At 45.8% G+C, this 19846-nt stretch overlaps 1 protein-coding gene and 1 non-coding gene across 3 annotated transcripts in view; both read right to left on the minus strand.

Moving 5' to 3' along the window:
* LOC126458255 (protein tweety) overlaps positions 1–19846 on the minus strand; it is a 1040173-nt gene that overhangs the window by 397782 nt on the left and 622545 nt on the right. The window lies entirely within an intron of this gene.
* Positions 16068–16141, minus strand: Trnat-ugu (transfer RNA threonine (anticodon UGU)). Its single transcript has one exon. It is a non-coding gene; the product is annotated as a tRNA-Thr (tRNA).

Below are 19846 nucleotides of genomic sequence, written 5' to 3' on the forward strand. Positions count from 1 at the left end.
AGCCTTACTGAAGACTGAACTTGAGATCTCGCACAGGTTCCTTGTCAGACTCAGCCCCACCACCGAGCTTCTACTTAATAGTAAAACCAACAGGAAGCACCCAAGAAAGAAACTACAGAGAGGCACTCAAGAAAAAGACCACCTAGGCACCCCCTTTACTCTGAAAGAATTAGAAGATTCCATCTCCATAATGAAAATTAATAAAGCCGCTGGCCTAGATGATCTACGCCCAGAACAAATAAAAATGCTCGGACCTGTTACCAGACGGTGGTTACTAGATATGATGAACAAATGAATTCTTGAAACGAAAATCCCCAAGACTTGGCGGAAGGCAAATATAGTAGCTATACCAAAACTTGAAAAAAAAAACCACAGACCCTAAAAATTTTCGGCCTATCTCCCTGCTTTATCAGCTCTATAAAGTCTTAGAAAGAATGATCCTTAACCGCATCTCAGAACATGTAGACAAGAATACAATTAAAGAGCAAGCAGGATTCCACCCAGGAAGGTCATGCTGCGGACAAATCCTCAACCTTACACAGTACATAGAAGATGGATACGAGCGGAAACAAATTACAGGTGCAGCCTTTATCGACCTTACAGCAGCTTACGGCACCATAAGCCATAGTAAGTTAATATCAAAAATATATAACACCACAAAAGACTACCGACTGGCGCAATTCATCCGGTGCCTGTTGCAGAACAGACGGTATTTTGTCACGCTGCAGTCGAAGAAGAGCCGATGGCGGACCCAGAAAAACGGCCTACCACAAGGTAGCGTCCTCGCCCCATTGCTATATAATATTTATACCAATGACGAACCTATCAGCATGGACGCTCGCTCCTTCATCTATGCAGACGATACAGTCGTTGCCACCCAGGGAAAAACCTTTGAAGAGGTAGAAAGTAAATTAACTTTAGCGATTGAAAAGCTGGGTGACTATTATCATAATAACCACCTCAAGCCAAACCCAGCAAAAACCCAGGTCTGTGCTTTTCACCTACGTAATAAGGAAGCAAGGAGGAAACTCAACATAAGCTGGAAGGGACAACATCTAACTCACTGCGACACACCAAAATATCTTGGGATTAAACTTGACCGTGCTTTCACCTGCAAGGAACACTGTTTGGTCACAAAGATGAAAGTGAGTGCCATGAACAACATCATCCGCAAGCTAACAAATAGCAGATGGGGAGCGCAACCTACAGTTCTCCGCACGTCAGCTTTAGCTTTATGTTTCTCCACTGCGGAGTACTCGGCACCCGTCTGGCAAAATTCCACCCACGCTGAACAAGTAAATATAGCATTGAATGAGACTGGACGCATCGTGACAGGATGCCTCCGCCCAACTCCCACAAAGCAGCTGTACCACCTCATGGGCATAGCCCCGCCAGACATCAGAAGAAGGACTGCCGCAGAAATCGAGAAACATAAACAGGAGACAGATCCCAGGCATCCAATGTTCGGATACAATATTCAACCTCGCCGACTTAAATCAAGGAAGAGTTTCCTACGAACAACTGAAGCAACTCTTTTATCGCCTAGAGCACGACGAGAAGAGCTGTGGTACAATGTGGACCCAGGAAGACCAGGGAATAGCCCCAGGGAAGAACCCACAGCTGGCTCTGAACTCCCATATACGACCTGGAAAGCCCTGAATAGACTACGAACAGGCGTATCAAGATGCAGAGCAAACTTGGAAAAATGGGGCTACATCAGTGCAGACGAGCCCTGCCAGTGTGGAGAACAGCAAGACCCACAACACCTACTGGTCTGCAGGAAACTAAACAACCCGTGTTCGACTCAAGACCTATTTGAAGCAAATGACAAGCCTATTCAAGCTGCAGTGTATTGGGCTTCACGTGGGATATGAAAATCGCTCTGTTTCGCATCCTTAGCGCTTATCATTATATGTTACATACTTTTCTATATTATTGTAGTTAATTTACCTTATAACCATGTATTATTGTATTATAACTGCTTCTTTTGCATTGTAATATAATCTTTTTTTTGTAAAATGGTGATGTCTTGGATACGATAAATAAATAAACCGAGCTGTGGCCCGCAGTTGCCTCTCGGCAAAGTTCCCACTTCTCAGCAGACACACGTTTCCACACAGTCCAGTCACATCTGACACGTAGAGGATGCGACTGCTGTCCCAGCGGTATGAGGAAACAGATTCCCCTTCCTCCACCGCTACTTCGTTATGCACGCACCGGAGGCGCTTGGCTGCGATGTGGTAATCTAAGTTTGCGCCTTGGGAAACCCCTGCACCCGGCTGTAATAGTATGACACACGCGACTCTGCGGTTTCGCTTCCTCACAGCGACCAGAACTGCCCAGAGGAAGCAGTTAGAATTGGCAGGCCAAGAGAGAAACAGAAAGCAGACAGCACTAACATCCGCATCACTTTACGGCGTATCGTGGAGGGCACATCGTGTAAGATTTCATTCACCGCACCTCAGCCTGCTTTTCCAGTACCAGTTACGAACGGAGGGCGGAAATAACACAGGTTACAATACGTATGGCCTACCTAAAATTCGCGAATTCTACCTTCGCCATATACAGGCCTAGGTGAGCTACACAAGCAATGGGCGAGAAAGTAGTTAAAGATGAGATGGCGGATATGATACTGCGAGAAGAATTTGACAAGAACACTGAAGGACCTACGTCGAAAAAAGGCTGCTGAATTAGCCGACATTCCCTCTCAATCATTGCCATTCCTGGGAGAGCCAGTCGTGACAAAACTATTCAGTCCTTTGTACAAGATATCTGAGGCATGTCGAACACAGACTTCAAGAAAAAGGTTTGAAAATCATTCCAAACAAGGCAGGTGCTGATGTGTGCCAATATTATCGAACTATCAGTTAAATTCGTAATTATTACAAAATAATTACACAAATTATGGAAAAACTTGTAGAGGTCTCGGGGAAGATCAGTTTGGTTTTCGGAAAAATGTAGGCACACTCGAGGCATCACTGATCCTATAACAGTATCCTGGAAGATAGGTTACGGAAAGGCAATTCTATGTTTAAAGCATTTGTAGATTTACAGAAAGTTTTTGACATTGGTGATCGGAATACACACTTCGAAATTCTGAAGGTAACAATACTAAAATACTGGGAGGGAGAGAAAAGTTGCAACTTGTACAGAAACCAGACGGAGTCTTAGGTCATGAAAGGGAAGCAGAATAGAGGAGGGAGAGTGGGAGCATCGTAGCCTGTTCTTCATCTTTTCTTTCCCCTGGCTTTATCCCGTCTGGTATCGGTTCCGCCACCTGTCTGCATGTTTCGTATTTTAACTGTTTTCGGCCGTAACCGACATATAGGAAGTTTCCATCTCGATTCTGGTCAAAACCAGGAAGATGGCGTAGTAAATCGCCGAAACTGGTAGTCAAATAAAGTAAGTTTAGACGGTTGATATGTGTTTGATTTGACATCCTGTGTCGAACAGCCGAGTCCCGCAACCATCTCTGAAAAGATGGACATACAGAGACTAATCGAACATTTCCGTTACAGCCGCTCCCCCATGTCATTCAGTCTGTACAGTGACGAAGCGGTAAAGGAAGCCAAAGGACCAAGAAATACAAACTTCGAGATTTGCCCATGACATTGTAATTCTGTCATTGATAGCTAAGGATTTGAAACAGCAGTTAAATAAAGTCAATGGTCTCTTTAAAAGAGCTTATAAGATAAAAATCAACAGAAGTACAAGAAAAATAATGGAATGTACTGAAGAGATAAACAGTCTTAGATGCAAAACAGGCTTTATTATTTTATATTTTGCCAAAAATACTTTTCGCCTTGTTTCACGCACCTTCAGATGGGCCTACAAAGAAAAATACAAACTTTTTTTAGAAAATGGTATCACCCCGACTTAGTGAAACTTTGGACAACCAAGGAAGATGTAAAAACCAGCGTACAGGCATCACGTGTGTTAAACACGTATGTTGTTCATGCAAATATCTTAGCATGCAAACACCGCTGTCAATATCTTAACAACATTTCGTGGTGCCCCTTGAAATAAAAATAAATGGGATGTAATAATCGAAAATATTCAGAAGCTAGTTACTGATCTTGTCCATCAAAGACACCAATAAACACGACAGAAAATTTTTCAAAACACTGGTATAAAATAGCGTTGAGTACACGGCAAGTCACGTTTCATATATATAAAAAGCCTCAGCGAGTAGTTGCCCTTGTTGAGTTTTAAGAGACTTCGTCAGTGCCCTTTTACAATACAATCAACCAAAATAGCCAAAATGGCATTCAAGGCGAGTAGTCTGCGTATGCCTCTAAGTTACGCCCTGAGAAGAAGGAGGCAGCAGATTACCTTGTAAATTATATGGCGCATTTCAAATGACACGAAAGACGGAATCAGGCCTACAGAAATGCATCAGAAAATGTAAACATGTAAAAAGCACCTCTTCCGCGGGATGGACGTGTGAGTGGTTTTATCTGCAAATACCAGTATTAAGCACAAGTACACTCATGATGAGCAGCCGAGCTGGTTTAAGTATCTAAATTCAGGCGTTTACCTACTCGAATGCAATGAGTGTCTAGTTCCGCACACTAGCCAGACGCAGAACTTTTAAAGCCAGGTTTCATGAACATCTGTTGAACAAGGAACGCGAAGTGAAATACAACTCGGCCTTCGCAGAACATCCTAAGGCCGATGGACATGCAGCCCTTACGCTACAGAATTTAAAAAAACCTCCGTTACGCCCAAAAAGGCAAAAAACTGAATATTTTAGAACAAACAGAAATAGCCATACATTTAGAAAAACAGGCAGAAGATTACTAAACGATCATCTGGTCGGAAAGAATCAACTGTACTTTGATTCCATGAGACTACTATTTTAGCGTAAGTAGTTAACGCCTGGATTTCACCGTTTCGGGGGGGTGCCATCTCGTGCTTTTTTGCTCCAGTGCACTGGATTGTTATTTATATACGCTCGTACTTTATCTGATGCGCTATGCTTTTTATTGTGAAATATATAGCTGATATTGGCCTATTTGAAATCCCATATTATGTATTCTTTTATCTCTATATTTTATCCAACTTTACGTTCTTAACACCATGTGCTTTAATGAAGTGTGTTTTGAGAGTTATCCCAACATTCAGATGCTTTATTACTGCTTCTGATTATTTTTGGGCTTCTAGTTACCGTGGGACGCGTTTCCAATATACCTGTATCGTAACTTTTCATTTGGTGCGCGGCATAGGTGTATTCCGATTAATCCACAAAAATTATCTTTCAAGGTTCTTTCGTACACTTTTACTCTCCTGCGCTCTTATAGTATGTGTTTCACATATTTTAATTTTTAAATCATTAGTCATCCCCTGTTCATTAAAATCCACTTCCATAAGCATATTATTTATATTTTAATAAGGAATGTTATTAGTTTTCCATTTTTTGTAACTTATCACTATGTTTGGTTGTTAAAATAACTCTGCCCTAATTATGAACGTTGCGCCATCTGCTGTGAGCGACGCAAGCTAACTAATATCTCTTATAGTTCAATACCCTGTAGCATTTGCGCAGACAGAACATACACAACGGCATTTCTTACATGTTTACTTTTTGTGAAGCATTTCTGTAGGTCTGATCCCGTTTCTGGTGTCCTTTGAAATGCGCCATATAATCTACGACGTAACCAGGTGCCTCCTCCTTTTTCAGTAAGTAACCTAGAGGTATAAACAGATTACTCGCCTTGAATGCAATTTTGGTTAGGTTAGGTTAGTGTGTTTAACGTCCCGTCGACAACGAGGTCATTAGAGACGGAGCGCAAGCTCGGGTTAGGGAAGGATTGGGAAGGAAATCGGCCGTGCCCTTTCAAAGGAACCATCCCGGCATTTGCCTGAAACGATTTAGGGAAATCACGGAAAACCTAAATCAGGATGGCTGGAGACGGGATTGAACCGTCGTCCTCCCGAATGCGAGTCCAGTGTGCTACCACTGCGCCACCTCACTCGATCAATGCAATTTTGGCTATCTTTTGGTCCGCTTTATTTTGGTCCGCTTTATTTTAAAAGGGCACTTCGCGAAGTCTCTTAAAACTCGACAAGGGCCACTACCCCCTGGGGCTTTTTGTATATCTGAAACGTGGCTCCTGAATATTTTCGTTTATTATATCTCATTTATTTTTATTTCAAGGGACACCAAGCAATGTTGTTATGATATTGACATCGGTGTTCGCCTGATAATACATTTGCATGGACGGCAACATACGTATTTAATACCTGTTATTCTAGTAGGTTCAAAATGGCTCTGAGCACTATGGGACTTAACAACTGAGGTCATCAGTCTATGCTAGTAGGTTGGTTTTAAAATTTCCCCAGGTAGCCCGATGATTTACTAAAACTGGGTCATGTCATTTTCTAAGAAAAGCTTGTATTTGACGTTGTAGGCTAGTCTGAAGATGCCTTAAACAAAACGAGTTATCGGCAAAATATAAAATAGTAAAGGCTGTTTTGCAGTCAGGACTGTTTATTTCTTCAATAGGTTTAGCACTAGTTGCTGTGCCAGACTGCCATGAACTGGAAAAAATTCTGTAGCGGAACGCAGTCAAATCAGAGAGAGCTGAAGGAATTAGATTACGGAATGAGACATTAAAAGTGGTAGATGAGTTTTGCTTTTTTGTGCAGCAAAATATCCGATGATGTCCGATGTAGAGATGATAAAAATGCAGATTGGCAACAAGAAGAAAAGCTTATCTGAAAAAGAATTATTTCTGAAGGTATTTGTATGGACTGTAGCCTTAAACGAGAGTGAACCGTGGGAAGATGACCAGTTCAGACAAGAAGAGAATGAAAATTTTAAAATGGGTGCTACAGAGGAATGCTGAAGTTTAGGTGGGAAAATCGAGTTGCTAATGAGGAGGTACTGATTCTAATTGGAAAAAAGAAGTTCGTTGAACAACTTAGCTAAAAGAAGGGTAGGACACATCCCGAGGCATCAAGAAATCTTGAGTTTCGTAATGATGGATGGGATGGGGGGGGGGGGGGGAGGTGGCAGATTGTAAAGAGAGGCCAAGGTATGTATACAGTAAGCAGATTCAGGAGGATGTAGGTTGCAGTAGTTACTAGGAGATGAAGAGGATTGCACAGGATAGAATATGATGAAGAGCAACATCGAACATGTCATCGGACTGAAAACAACAGGAACAATAAAAACTTACGTAGGAGGAAGCAATACGTCGTCTGACTCTTATAGGAAGTACGCTCACGGAATTTTAACAGTAAACCATCCCGTGGCGCTCAGTGCCTCTCTTGTAGCTACTTAATTTGTATGAGCACTTGCATGACGCTTTTCCATTTACTAACCGATGAAACGTGCTGCTTTTCTTCGATTCTTCTCTATTTTCTCTATCAATCGAACCCAAAGGTCACAGACTAAGAGCAAAACTTAAGATTTGGTCGAACAAGGGTTTTGTATGCTGCATGCTGTAATCGGATACCCTTTTCTAACATAACCTTTTTATATAGTAGTAGCCGATACCAGGATTAATCCCGAATCTGGTATGGGTGAACATTCTCGGCTCTTTCACTAAAAGAATTTCATTTGATTTTGTATACGATGTATTATATATCAGACCAAAATGTATAAAAAGAAATTAATTTGTTACACTCTGTATGTACGGATAAAATTATTCTTCTTTTAGAAATCTCTGGTATATTAAAATTCATATTATTAATTGCACAATCTGACGATAATTATTAAATTTTTTTCTGGATTCATTTATAAAATAATTTTATAACTTGGTGATGATTCTTCTTTTGTCAAGAAAGTATGTAAACTCTTTGGAATACGGTGACTTCCGCAGAAAGTAAGTAGTAGTGGGCATGCCTCTGATAGAGACAGACGCATTTATTTGATCGACACTATCAATGTGATCTGGAATATTAGGTGGAAATTGTAAAAACGGTGTGGTATTTAATAATGTGACAAAGAATAAAATCCAAGAAATATACAGGCAAATCTTCATCAGTTATTTAGTCATCAGGAACCCACAAAATTTCAACCACAAGAGTATACCCCTACACGCAAGACTTGGAGCCAACAACAAAAGAAAGTGAAGATAAGTAAAATGTTTTTCTTTTGTAGATCTCACGCCTCTCGAAGCTTTTGAAACTAATGAAGACACTAAGAAAAATTTAATAGTGATGTGTGGGGGGGTAAGGTTACAATGCCTTTCCCACGATTAGTTTTGTGTGTTGATTCCACTCGACATCGTTTCGTACATACCGTATTAGATATTTAATGGAGATTACTGTTTCCGGTACGTTTTCGACAATCATGTAATGATACGGCAGTAGGTCTTTCCGTTTCGTTAGTTAGTTTCATTTACCGTGGATAATTTTGCACGATATATTGTATTGATGTGGAACGAGTCATTTTACATTCACATCGCAAATTAATTTGTAAAATATGGCTATATACTAAACACTCACTAGCTTTTTTATTTAATTTTTTAACATACGCCGACGGGGTGGCCGAGCGGTTTTAGGCGCTACAGTCTGGAACCCTCGACCACTACGGTCGCAGGTTCGAATCCTGCCTCGGGCATGGGTGTGTGTGATGTCCTTAGGTTAGTTAGGTTTAAATAATTCTAAGTTCTAGGGGACTGATGACCTCAGAAGTTAAGTCCCATAGTGCTCAGAGCCATTTGAACCATTTTTTTTTTTTAAACATACAGATGTGAGTGAGTAATTCCTACCCATCACCTTTCACACATTTCAACAATAGAAATTCTTGTACGGAGCAGAAGGAGTTATAAAGGAGAAACCTGTTCAGTTTGTTTTCAAATTTTGCTTTGCTCTGTGTCAAACATTTTATATCCCCGGGCGAGTGATAAAAAGTTTTTGGTTGCACCATTATGCACCCATCTTTGTGCTAAATATAATCTTCATCTGGCAAACGAATGACATTTTTCGTTCTGGCTGTAATTATGAACTTCATTGTTTCTTTTGAACTGCAATGGGTTATTTACAACAAACTTCATGAGGGAATGGATATACTGTGAAGCAGTAGTCAGAATACCGAACTCTTTACACAAATGTGTAAGACAATCAAGGGTGAGCACCACATATTATTCTTACAGCTCGTTTTTGAGCTACGAGGACTTTCTTTCTTAAAGATGAGTTTATACGCAATGTGTTACCGTTGTTTATGTTGTGGGTCAACTCGCGATACATGTTGCAAGCTTCGACTCTCTGCATATGCTGGTACATTTCGCAATCATTTTTGTACGTTCTGATTTCCCTATATAAAACAGCAGAACGAACGGTCAACCGTAGATAAAAAGAAGCCAGCTACATTTTAATTTACTCTTACAGCAATTCTGTGCTCTAAACGGTAATGTGGAATCTAGGAGCTTAAGGGCAGTATTAAAGACACTCCTTGTGAATAGTTTAAGAGAAGTAACTGCGACGAAAACAGGCAGTAATACGTGTCTTCAAAATAAAACAGTCATAAATAAAAAAGTATGCCGAAACGAGAGAAAATTGGTCACGCCCCTAGAATACTACTATTTCTATAGCATTTTAATGATTTCATACTCTTGAAATCGATTGGACATTAATTTCCCATCAAGACAAATTATATGGTGCAACTGCAGGGAAGAACTGACATTGTTCCTGGAATAAACAAAACAGCTGACAAAGAAAAAGCATGGTTCGTAACCGAATGGAGTCCCTGAAAAATAAACAAACAAGCATTAAATGTGTCTTCAGGAAAGGTTCACAAGCTTTTGATAATGCTTGGCATTGGCACCGTCGGAATGTTGACCTATCCGAAATGAAAACAAGATAAAATCAAATAAAGCTGGAAATAACAGACGCGAAAGTTTAAACAATTTAATCACATTATATGACTTATGCCACGTCGGCACAGTGAATGTTGCAAAATGAAAGTATGGTGAAAAAATGACGTATTAATCAAATCACAGCACTTTGTACCGGACCACCGAGACAAGTGAAGAAATTACACTGATTTTCAAACGAGTGAGGTACTGATCTCTTACGTATTTGTAGCAACTTGTTTCCAACAATTACGAAGCCAAATAAATGTTTGCCCGCCAAGTGCCAAACAAACATTTGTACAGGTTTCAGGGAACACAGAAGTGGGAATACAGCAAGCGACAGATCAATGTAAAGAATTGCCGTATATAAAGTACTATTTGCTGTCAGAATGATGCCTTTACTCAGTGGGAGAGTATGCCACGTTTCTGAAATTTCCTGGCGGATTAATGCCATGTTATGGACCAGGAGTGGGTCCTGGAACCTTATGATTTACGGGCAACGCTCTTACTGGCTGAGCTACCCAGGTACAACCCAAGACGCGCCCTCACTTCTTCCAATATCTCTCTCCAGGTTTTACAGAAGTTCTCCCGCATACCTCGCTGGATCGGCGTTGCTTCAAGAAATGTAGTTCCAGGTTGTAGTCCCGGTCCAGCTTGCAGTTTTAATCAGCCCGCAAATATCCATTCCAGTTGTATTTATCTAAGCCGTACGCCACAGTTATACGCATGTCACATACTTCCCCGCAGCCGAGGTCACTAATGCGGATGGGCACCGACTACGCGCGGAAAGGTAAATCTCTGGCAAGCATCTGTGGGACGAAACTGCTGAGGTCATCGGTGCCTCGGCTTTCACACTGCTTAATCTAACTTAAACTAACTTACCCTAAGGATAACACACACACCCATGCCCGAGGGAGGACTCGAACCTCCGACGGGGGGAGCCGCGCGAACCGTGGCAAGACACGGCTACCCTGAGCGGTGGCGCGGGAAGGTTCACTGTTTGACCGACAACGCGAGAGAAGATTCGGCATCACCTTAGCAAAAGCGTCGGCTGCGCGCGATGGTGTATGTTGTAAACAGGTCGACTGCGCGCGAGTGTTTTGTTTGCTAATTGGTAAAGTTTGTACTGAACTGTTGGTAGCACTGCCGCTTACTCCGAGTGCTCCATTGCCTGTTCCCGTTCCTACTCCTCCCCTATGTGACTGCGTTCTCTCATCGATCATCATCAGCAGCAGCAGCACAATACTACACCGCACACGCTTCTATTACACTGACATACACCCCACAAATACACACACGACTGTACTCTCATACACTCCTGGAAATTGAAATAAGAACACCGTGAATTCATTGTCCCAGGAAGGGGAAACTTTATTGACACATTCCTGGGGTCAGATACATCACATGATCACACTGACAGAACCACAGGCACATAGACACAGGCAACAGAGCATGCACAATGTCGGCACTAGTACAGTGTATATCCACCTTTCGCAGCAATGCAGGCTGCTATTCTCCCATGGAGACGATCGTAGAGATGCTGGATGTAGTCCTGTGGAACGGCTTGTCATGCCATTTCCACCTGGCGCCAAAGTTGGACCAGCGTTCGTGCTGGACGTGCAGACCGCGTGAGACGACGGTTCATCCAGTCCCAAACATGCTCAATGGGGGACAGATCCGGAGATATTGCTGGCCAGGGTAGTTGACTTACACCTTCTAGAGCACGTTGGGTGGCACGGGATACATGCAGACGTGCATTGTCCTGTTGGAACAGCAAGTTCCCTTGCCGGTCTAGGAATGGTAGGACGATGGGTTCGATGACGGTTTGGATGTACCGTGCACTATTCAGTGTCCCCTCGACGATCACCAGTGGTGTACGGCCAGTGTAGGAGATCGCTCCCCACACCATGATGCCGGGTGTTGGCCCTGTGTGCCTCGGTCGTATGCAGTCCTGATTGTGGCGCTCACCTGCAAGGCGCCAAACACGCATACGACCATCATTGGCACCAAGGCAGAAGCGACTCTCATCGCTGAAGACGACACGTCTCCATTCGTCCCTCCATTCACGCCTGTCGCGACACCACTGGAGGCGGGCTGCACGATGTTGGGGCGTGAGCGGAAGACGGCCTAACGGTGTGCGGGACCGTAGCCCAGCTTCATGGAGACGGTTGCCAATGGTCCTCGCCGATACCCCAGGAGCAACAGTGTCCCTAATTTGCTGGGAAGTGGCGGTGCGGTCCACTACGGCACTGCGTAGGATCCTACGGTCTTGGCGTGCATCCGTGCGTCGCTGCGGTCCGGTCCCAGGTCGACGGGCACGTGCACCTTCCGCCGACCACTGGCGACAACATCGATGTACTGTGGAGACCTCACGCCCCACGTGTTGAGCAATTCGGCGGTACGTCCACCCGGCCTCCCGCATGCCCACTATACGCCCTCGCTCAAAGTCCGTCAACTGCACATACGGTTCACGTCCACGCTGTCGCGGCATGCTACCAGTGTTAAAGACTGCGATGGAGCTCCGTATGCCACGGCAAACTGGCTGACACTGACGGCGGCGGTGCACAAATGCTGCGCAGCTAGCGCCATTCGACGGCCAACACCGCGGTTCCTGGTGTGTCCGCTGTGCCGTGCGTGTGATCATTGCTTGTACAGCCCTCTCGCAGTGTCCGGAGCAAGTATGTTGGGTCTGACACACCGGTGTCAATGTGTCCTTTTTTCCATTTCCAGGAGTGTATATCCGCAAGGAAAGAGGCCAATGCGGGCGGAAGAAGAACATCCTTTCCGACTAGTGGCTGATTTCACCCCCTAGGATTCCACGTCAACATTGCCATCCGGCATTTACATTTTTTGCATATTTCTCATTGAATAAATAAGTATTCGTACTTACTGGTTTGCGCTATGATGCTAGTACTGAACTTGGAGATGATTTGTGCCCTCTGGAACACTCCCCGCAGCTCAGAAAGACACGGTTTCAGCGAGGTACTAGCTACCTCTGCGGTTCTTCTGGCACGAAACAGAAATGTGGGTAGCTTCTGAGCAGTGCAAACTTCTAGTGTGTGGCTAGACTAACGGATCGCATGTGAAGAGTCAGAAACACGATTCTGAACTGCAGGGAGGAGGGCTATCGCACTTTGTGGGCCAGAGGAAAACGGAGTGACGACTTGTGTTTGGTATGCTAAGAAGAGTGCAGTTAGAACGACTGGGGTCGGAGGGTCTAATAGCGGCCGTGGTCCTGTTTGCCTTGGGTCGTGTCCTGGAGTGATGGCCGCACGCCAACATCCTCCCAGAAGCCTCTGCACGGCGGTTGCGCAGCCAGCAGGGGCGAGGTCGTCTTCCGTGTGTGCGACGTGGCCGGCATCTGCGGTCACCCGTTCGACAACCAATAGGAAGCAAGTGGATGTGGGACGTCGTCCTACTAAAGGCATCAATCTTCACTCTACACCCACATCTACATCTACACTGAAGCACCAAAGGAACTGGTATAAGCATGCGTATTCAAATACACTCCTGGAAATTGAAATAAGAACACCGTGAATTCATTGTCCCAGGAAGGGGAAACTTTATTGACACATTCCTGGGGTCAGATACATCACATGATCACACTGACAGAACCACAGGCACATAGACACAGGCAACAGAGCATGCACAATGTCGGCACTAGTACAGTGTATATCCACCTTTCGCAGCAATGCAGGCTGCTATTCTCCCATGGAGACGATCGTAGAGATGCTGGATGTAGTCCTGTGGAACGGCTTGCCATGCCATTTCCACCTGGCGCCTCAGTTGGACCAGCGTTCGTGCTGGACGTGCAGACCGCGTGAGACGACGCTTCATCCAGTCCCAAACATGCTCAATGGGGGACAGATACGGAGATCTTGCTGGCCAGGGTAGTTGACTTACACCTTCTAGAGCACGTTGGGTGGCACGGGATACATGCGGACGTGCATTGTCCTGTTGGAACAGCAAGTTCCCTTGCCGGTCTAGGAATGGTAGAACGATGGGTTCGATGACGGTTTGGATGTACCGTGCACTATTCAGTGTCCCCTCGACGATCACCAGTGGTGTACGGCCAGTGTAGGAGATCGCTCCCCACACCATGATGCCGGGTGTTGGCCCTGTGTGCCTCGGTCGTATGCAGTCCTGATTGTGGCGCTCACCTGCACGGCGCCAAACACGCATACGACCATCATTGGCACCAAGGCAGAAGCAACTCTCATCGCTGAAGACGACACGTCTCCATTCGTCCCTCCATTCACGCCTGTCGCGACACCACTGGAGGCGGGCTGCACGATGTTGGGGCGTGAGCGGAAGACGGCCTAACGGTGTGCAGGACCGTAGCCCAGCTTCATGGAGACGGTTGCGAATGGTCCTCGCCGATACCCCAGGAGCAACAGTGTCCCTAATTTGCTGGGAAGTGGCGGTGCGGTCCCCTACGGCACTGCGTAGGATCCTACGGTCTTGGCGTGCATCCGTGCGTCGCTGCGGTCCGGTTCCAGGTCGACGGGCACGTGCACCTTCCGCCGACCACTGGCGACAACATCGATGTACTGTGGAGACCTCACGCCCCACGTGTTGAGCAATTCGGCGGTACGTCCACCCGGCCTCCCGCATGCCCACTATACGCCCTCGCTCAAAGTCCGTCAACTGCACATACGGTTCACGTCCACGCTGTCGCGGCATGCTACCAGTGTTAAAGACTGCGATGGAGCTCCGTATGCCACGGCAAACTGGCTGACACTGACGGCGGCGGTGCACAAATGCTGCGCAGCTAGCGCCATTCGACGGCCAACACCGCGGTTCCTGGTGTGTCCGCTGTGCCGTGCGTGTGATCATTGCTTGTACAGCCCTCTCGCATTGTCCGGAGCAAGTATGGTGGGTCTGACACACCGGTATCAATGTGTTCTTTTTTCCATTTCCAGGAGTGTACAAAGAAATGTAAACAGGAAGAATACGACGGTGCGGTCGGTAACGCTTACGTAATACAAAAAGTGTCTGCCGCAGTTGTTAGATCGGTTACTGCTGCAACAATGACAGGTTATCAAGAATTAATTGAGTTTGAACATGGTGTCATAGTCGGTGCACGAGCTATGGGACACATCATCTCCGAGGTAGCGATGGAGTGGGCATTTTTCAGTACGACCATTTCACTTGTTCAGATGTGTGTGAATTCCTAAGGGACCAAAATGCTGAGGTCATCGGCGCTAGACTTACACACTACTTAAAGTAATTTAACCTAACTTATGCTAAGAACAACATACATACCCGAGGGAGGACTCAAATCTCCGACGGGAGGGGCCGCACAATCTGAGACATGGCGCCTCAAACCTCACGGCCAATCAGCGCGGCTACGACTACTTAAAGAGTGTACAGTGAATACCAGGAACCCGGTAAAACGCCGCGCGGGATTAGCCGAGCGGTCTCAGGCGCTGCAGTCATTGACTGTGCGGCTGGTCCCGACGGAGGTTCGAGTCCTGCCTCGGGCATGGGTGTGTGTGTTTGTCCTTACGATAATTTAGGTTAAGTAGTGTGTAAGCTTAGGGACTGATGACCTTAGCAGTTAAGTCCAATAAGATTTCACAAACATTTCAACATTTTGAATCCGGTAAAACATCAAATCTCCGACATCTCTACGGCCTGATAGAATGGGACCAACGACGACTGAAGAGAATCGTTCAACGTGACAGAAGTGCAACCCTTCCGCAAATTGCTGCAGATTTCAGTGCTGGGCCATCAATAAGTGTCAGCGTGCGAACCATTCAACATCATCGATATGGGCTTCCGGAGCCGAAGGCCCTCTCGTGTACCCTTGATGACTGCCCGACACAAAGCTTTACGCCTCGTCTGGGCCCGTAAACACCGAGGTTGGACTGTTGATGACTGGAAACATGTTGCCTGGTCGCTCGAGTCTCGTTTCTAACTGTATCGAGCGGGTGGTGGTGGACGAGTATGGAGACAACTTCATGAATCCAAGGACCCTGCATGCCAGCACGGGACTGTTACAGCTGGTGGAGGCTCTGCAGTGATGTGGCGCGTGCAGTTGGAGTGATGTGGGACTCCTGCTACGTCTAGATATGACTCTGACAGGTGACACGTATGCACGCATCCTGTCTGGCCACCTGCATCCATTCACGTATAAAGCTGGTATCTGTATAGATACCATTGGTGATCTTGCAGCTCTCGAAGAATGAAATTGTAACTAAATCCAGACCTTTAGTTGCTTACAGGCGTTGATCAATATCACGGGGACAGTTGAAAAATGTGTGCCCCGACCGGGACTCGAACCCGGGACGTCCTGCTTACACGGCAGACGCTCTATCCGACTGAGCCACCGAGGACAAAGAGGGTAGCGAGACTGCAGGGATTTATCTCTGGCACGCTCTCCCCGTGAGACCCACACTTTCCAACTTTCTGCCCACTCACTACGTTTGTAGTGCCCCTGCCTACCATACTCATTATTCGCGGCAGTCAATCTTCCGATTCCCGTAAGAGTTCGGGCAATGTGAGTGCATCCGCACTGAAGAAGATCATTGGCCGGTAAGTCTTGTCTATATGAAGCTAGTGTCTGTACAGATACCATTGGTGGTCTTGCAGCTCTCGGATTTGTTCATACTCTTTAGGAAAGGTAAAGTGTCTTTGATGGATAACAAAACCGTCGGAAACGACAAAATACGCGCCACTGTTTTGTGATTACTCAAAGCTAACCAATAGAACGCTAATGGCGTGATGTACCACAGACCAGTTTCGTAGCCGGCCGGAGTGGCCGTGCGGTTCTAGGCGCTACAGTCTAGAACCGAGCGACCGCTACGGTCGCAGGTTCGAATCCTGCCTCGGGCATCGATGTGTGTGATGTGCTTATGTTAGTTAGGTTTAATTAGTTCTAAATTCTAGGCGATTGATGACCTCAGACGTTAAGTCACATAATGCTCAGAGCCATTTGAACTAGTTTCGTATCTTCGAGGAACTGTGCGGATTCTTCATAGCGCATTTTCCAGCTGCACCAGCATCAGGACGAGATGACACAGACAAAACGCTGACGAGGGTTTGGTGTAGCAGCCACTGAGGAATGTGAGGATCTGCACAAGACTTTAGGAATGAAGGTCAGCATCAGATAAGTAGAACAATTGTGAATGTAACATAAAACAGAGGTGTTTGGAGGAGGGGGTATTATTGTACGTAGTCTGAAAAGGCGTTTCACCTTCTAAACTGACCTTGCCGTGGGAAACGGTGGCGCGCCGGGCCCAGAGACTGGTGGTAGGCAGACCAGAGCGGATGAGGCAATGCCGGAGCTGGTGAGACGCCAGCGCCACAGCCCTCGACTGGCAGCGCTCCAGGCCGCGGGTAACGAGCCGGGATTGGGGCGGGAACCGCTCCAGCGGTGCTTCGCGATACGCACTTCGCTACTACTGTACGGCTCAGCGCGTCTCCGGGCACACCGACAGCGTAAAGATATCGCGGTTGGATCACCGTCCGAGGCACAAGATTTCATGAAAAACTGACTACATTACAGTGCGCTAGTGCTGGAACTTATTTGGGAGCCATGAGACCTACTCCCAGCAAACACGCTGCTATTGCATGGTAAGCAAATGCCGCATCATAAAGAAGACGAATGCTAGCCGGTGGATATTCACTCAAAAATGTTCCTGCCGAGACAGCCAAGTGATACAGCTGCATCTCGTGGTTGGATCACCGTCCAAGGCACAAGATTTCGAGAAAAAATGACTATATTACAGTGCGCTAGTGCCGGAACATATTTGGGAGCCATCAGATCTACACCCAGCAAATACGCTGCTAGTGCAGGGTAAGCAAATGCCGCATCATAGAAGAAGACAAATGCTAGCCGGTGGATATTTACTCAAAAATCTTCATCTACATCTACATATCTAGATCTACATACATACTCCGCAAACCACCATACGGTGCGTGGCCGAGGGTACCTCGTACCACAACTAGCATCTCCTCTCCCTGTCCCACTCCCAAACAGAACGAGGGAAAAATGACTGCCTATATGCCTCTGTACGAGCCCTAATCTCTCTTATCTTATCTTTGTGGTCTCTCCGCGAAATATAAGTTGGCCGCAGTAAAATTGTACTGCAGTCAAATGCTGGGTCTCTAAATTTCCTCAGTAACGATTGACGAAAATAACGCCTCCTTTCCTCCAGAGACTCCCACCCGAGTTCCTGAAGCATTTCCGTAACACTCGCGTGATGATCAAACCTACCAGTAACAAATCTAGCTGCCCACCTCTGAATTCCTTCTATGTCCTCCCTCAATCCGACCTGATAGGGATCCCAAACACTCGATCAGTACTCAAGAATAGGTCGTATTAGTGTTTTATAAGCGGTCTCCTTTACAGATGAACCACATCTTCCCACAATTCTACCAATGAACCGGAGACGACTATCCGCCTTCCCCACAACTGCCATTGCATGCTTGTCCCACTTCCTGCCGAGACAGCCAAGTGTTACAGCTGAATTAAATTTGACGATAGTTACAGTAGTTTTCGTCACAGTCATAAATGTCCTGTCATCTTCGATAGTTATACGGCTCCAAAACATCTGTTTGAAAATCTCTTCAGGTGGTGGTGATAGCAACTTTATTCAACCGTGCTTCACTTTTCTACGGATTCCTTCCTTTCATTTCGGGTGCCACGGCCAAATATTTATTCAAAGACAGTTCCATTTTCCATCTCGGGTATTACGCAGTCACTGTCGATTACAACACGACCAGCTGATTTCGGCGGTTTGCCGTTTTCGTGCACGTACTCGTATTCTCGTAAATGTACACCGCCACCTTTTGCGGATGCACACATATCTAGGCTGTATCTGTCTTCTTAATACGTAATCACTGCCGAGGAAACACGAGAGAGAAAAACGGAAACGCTTTGAAATAACATTACAGTAGTAGTGACATAGGTACGTAGACATAAAAACTCATGTTCCGTGCAATACATTGCGAGTTTTTATGGTTACGTACGTATGTCACTACAGAAGTGATGCAATTTTAGCCGCGCGGTCTGAGGCGCCTTGTCACGTTCCGTGCGGCTGCACCCGTCGGAGGGTCGAGTCCTCCCTCGGGCATGGGTGTGCGAGTTGTCCATAGCGTAAATTAGTTTAAGGTAGATTTAGTAGTGTGTAGGCTTCGGGACCGATGGCCTCAGCAGTTTGGTCCCATAAGACTTTACCACACATTTCCAATTTTTTGCTGTTTTAAAGCGCTTCCGTTTTTCTCGCCCATGTTTACTCGACAGCGATTACGTATTAAGATGACAAATGCAGTCTACGTTTGGAGATCCAAAAAGGATGAAGGTACATATACGAGAATACAAGTGCTTACATGAAACTGGAAAACAGCCGAAAGCAGCTGGCTGTGGTATAAGGGGCGATCAAAAGTTTCTTTTCAAAGGCCGTACGGTCCAGAATCGGTATGCCAATCAGGCAACATCGCAGTGAAGCAATCATCCGACGCATCCGTCTGATGAAACACCGTGCCTTGCTGCGTGAAGAAGTCCGTAACTGCCTGCTGGACATCTCGGTCCGACAGGAATCGTCGACCCTTGCTTTTCTTTAAGGCATCGAAGGAGCATTAATCGTGTGAGGAGAGATTACAGGGTGCTCGAGTGTCTCCCACATGAGTTGTCCCCAATGGATGAGGCTGGCCTCCCAGATCGACCGCCGTTTCGTGTAGAATCGCGACCAGCCCGGAACGGCACACCATTCCACAACGGCGGTTTTCAACAGGCATGTTGACCGATACGCATTCTTCATTCTCTGGTGGATGTCTGTCTACCGGTGACTGCTCTTTGGCACAAAAAAAGGAATAATAGCAAGTTGGTCCTATATTAAAAGTAGCCCATGTTTCCATTATTTTAGATGCAATAAGAACGTCGCAGCATCAATAATCACGATTTGTGTGTCATCACATTTCTCTGCTTGATGTTAAAAGACTGATAATAAAGGGGACCAGTTTCTGTGACTGCGACAGCAGTTACTGGATGGCTTGAATCACACGTTTTTATTCCGAATGAACCTCATGTACAAGAT

The sequence above is a fragment of the Schistocerca serialis genome, chromosome 2, assembly GCF_023864345.2.
Source record: "Schistocerca serialis cubense isolate TAMUIC-IGC-003099 chromosome 2, iqSchSeri2.2, whole genome shotgun sequence".
Taxonomy (NCBI): domain Eukaryota; kingdom Metazoa; phylum Arthropoda; class Insecta; order Orthoptera; family Acrididae; genus Schistocerca; species Schistocerca serialis.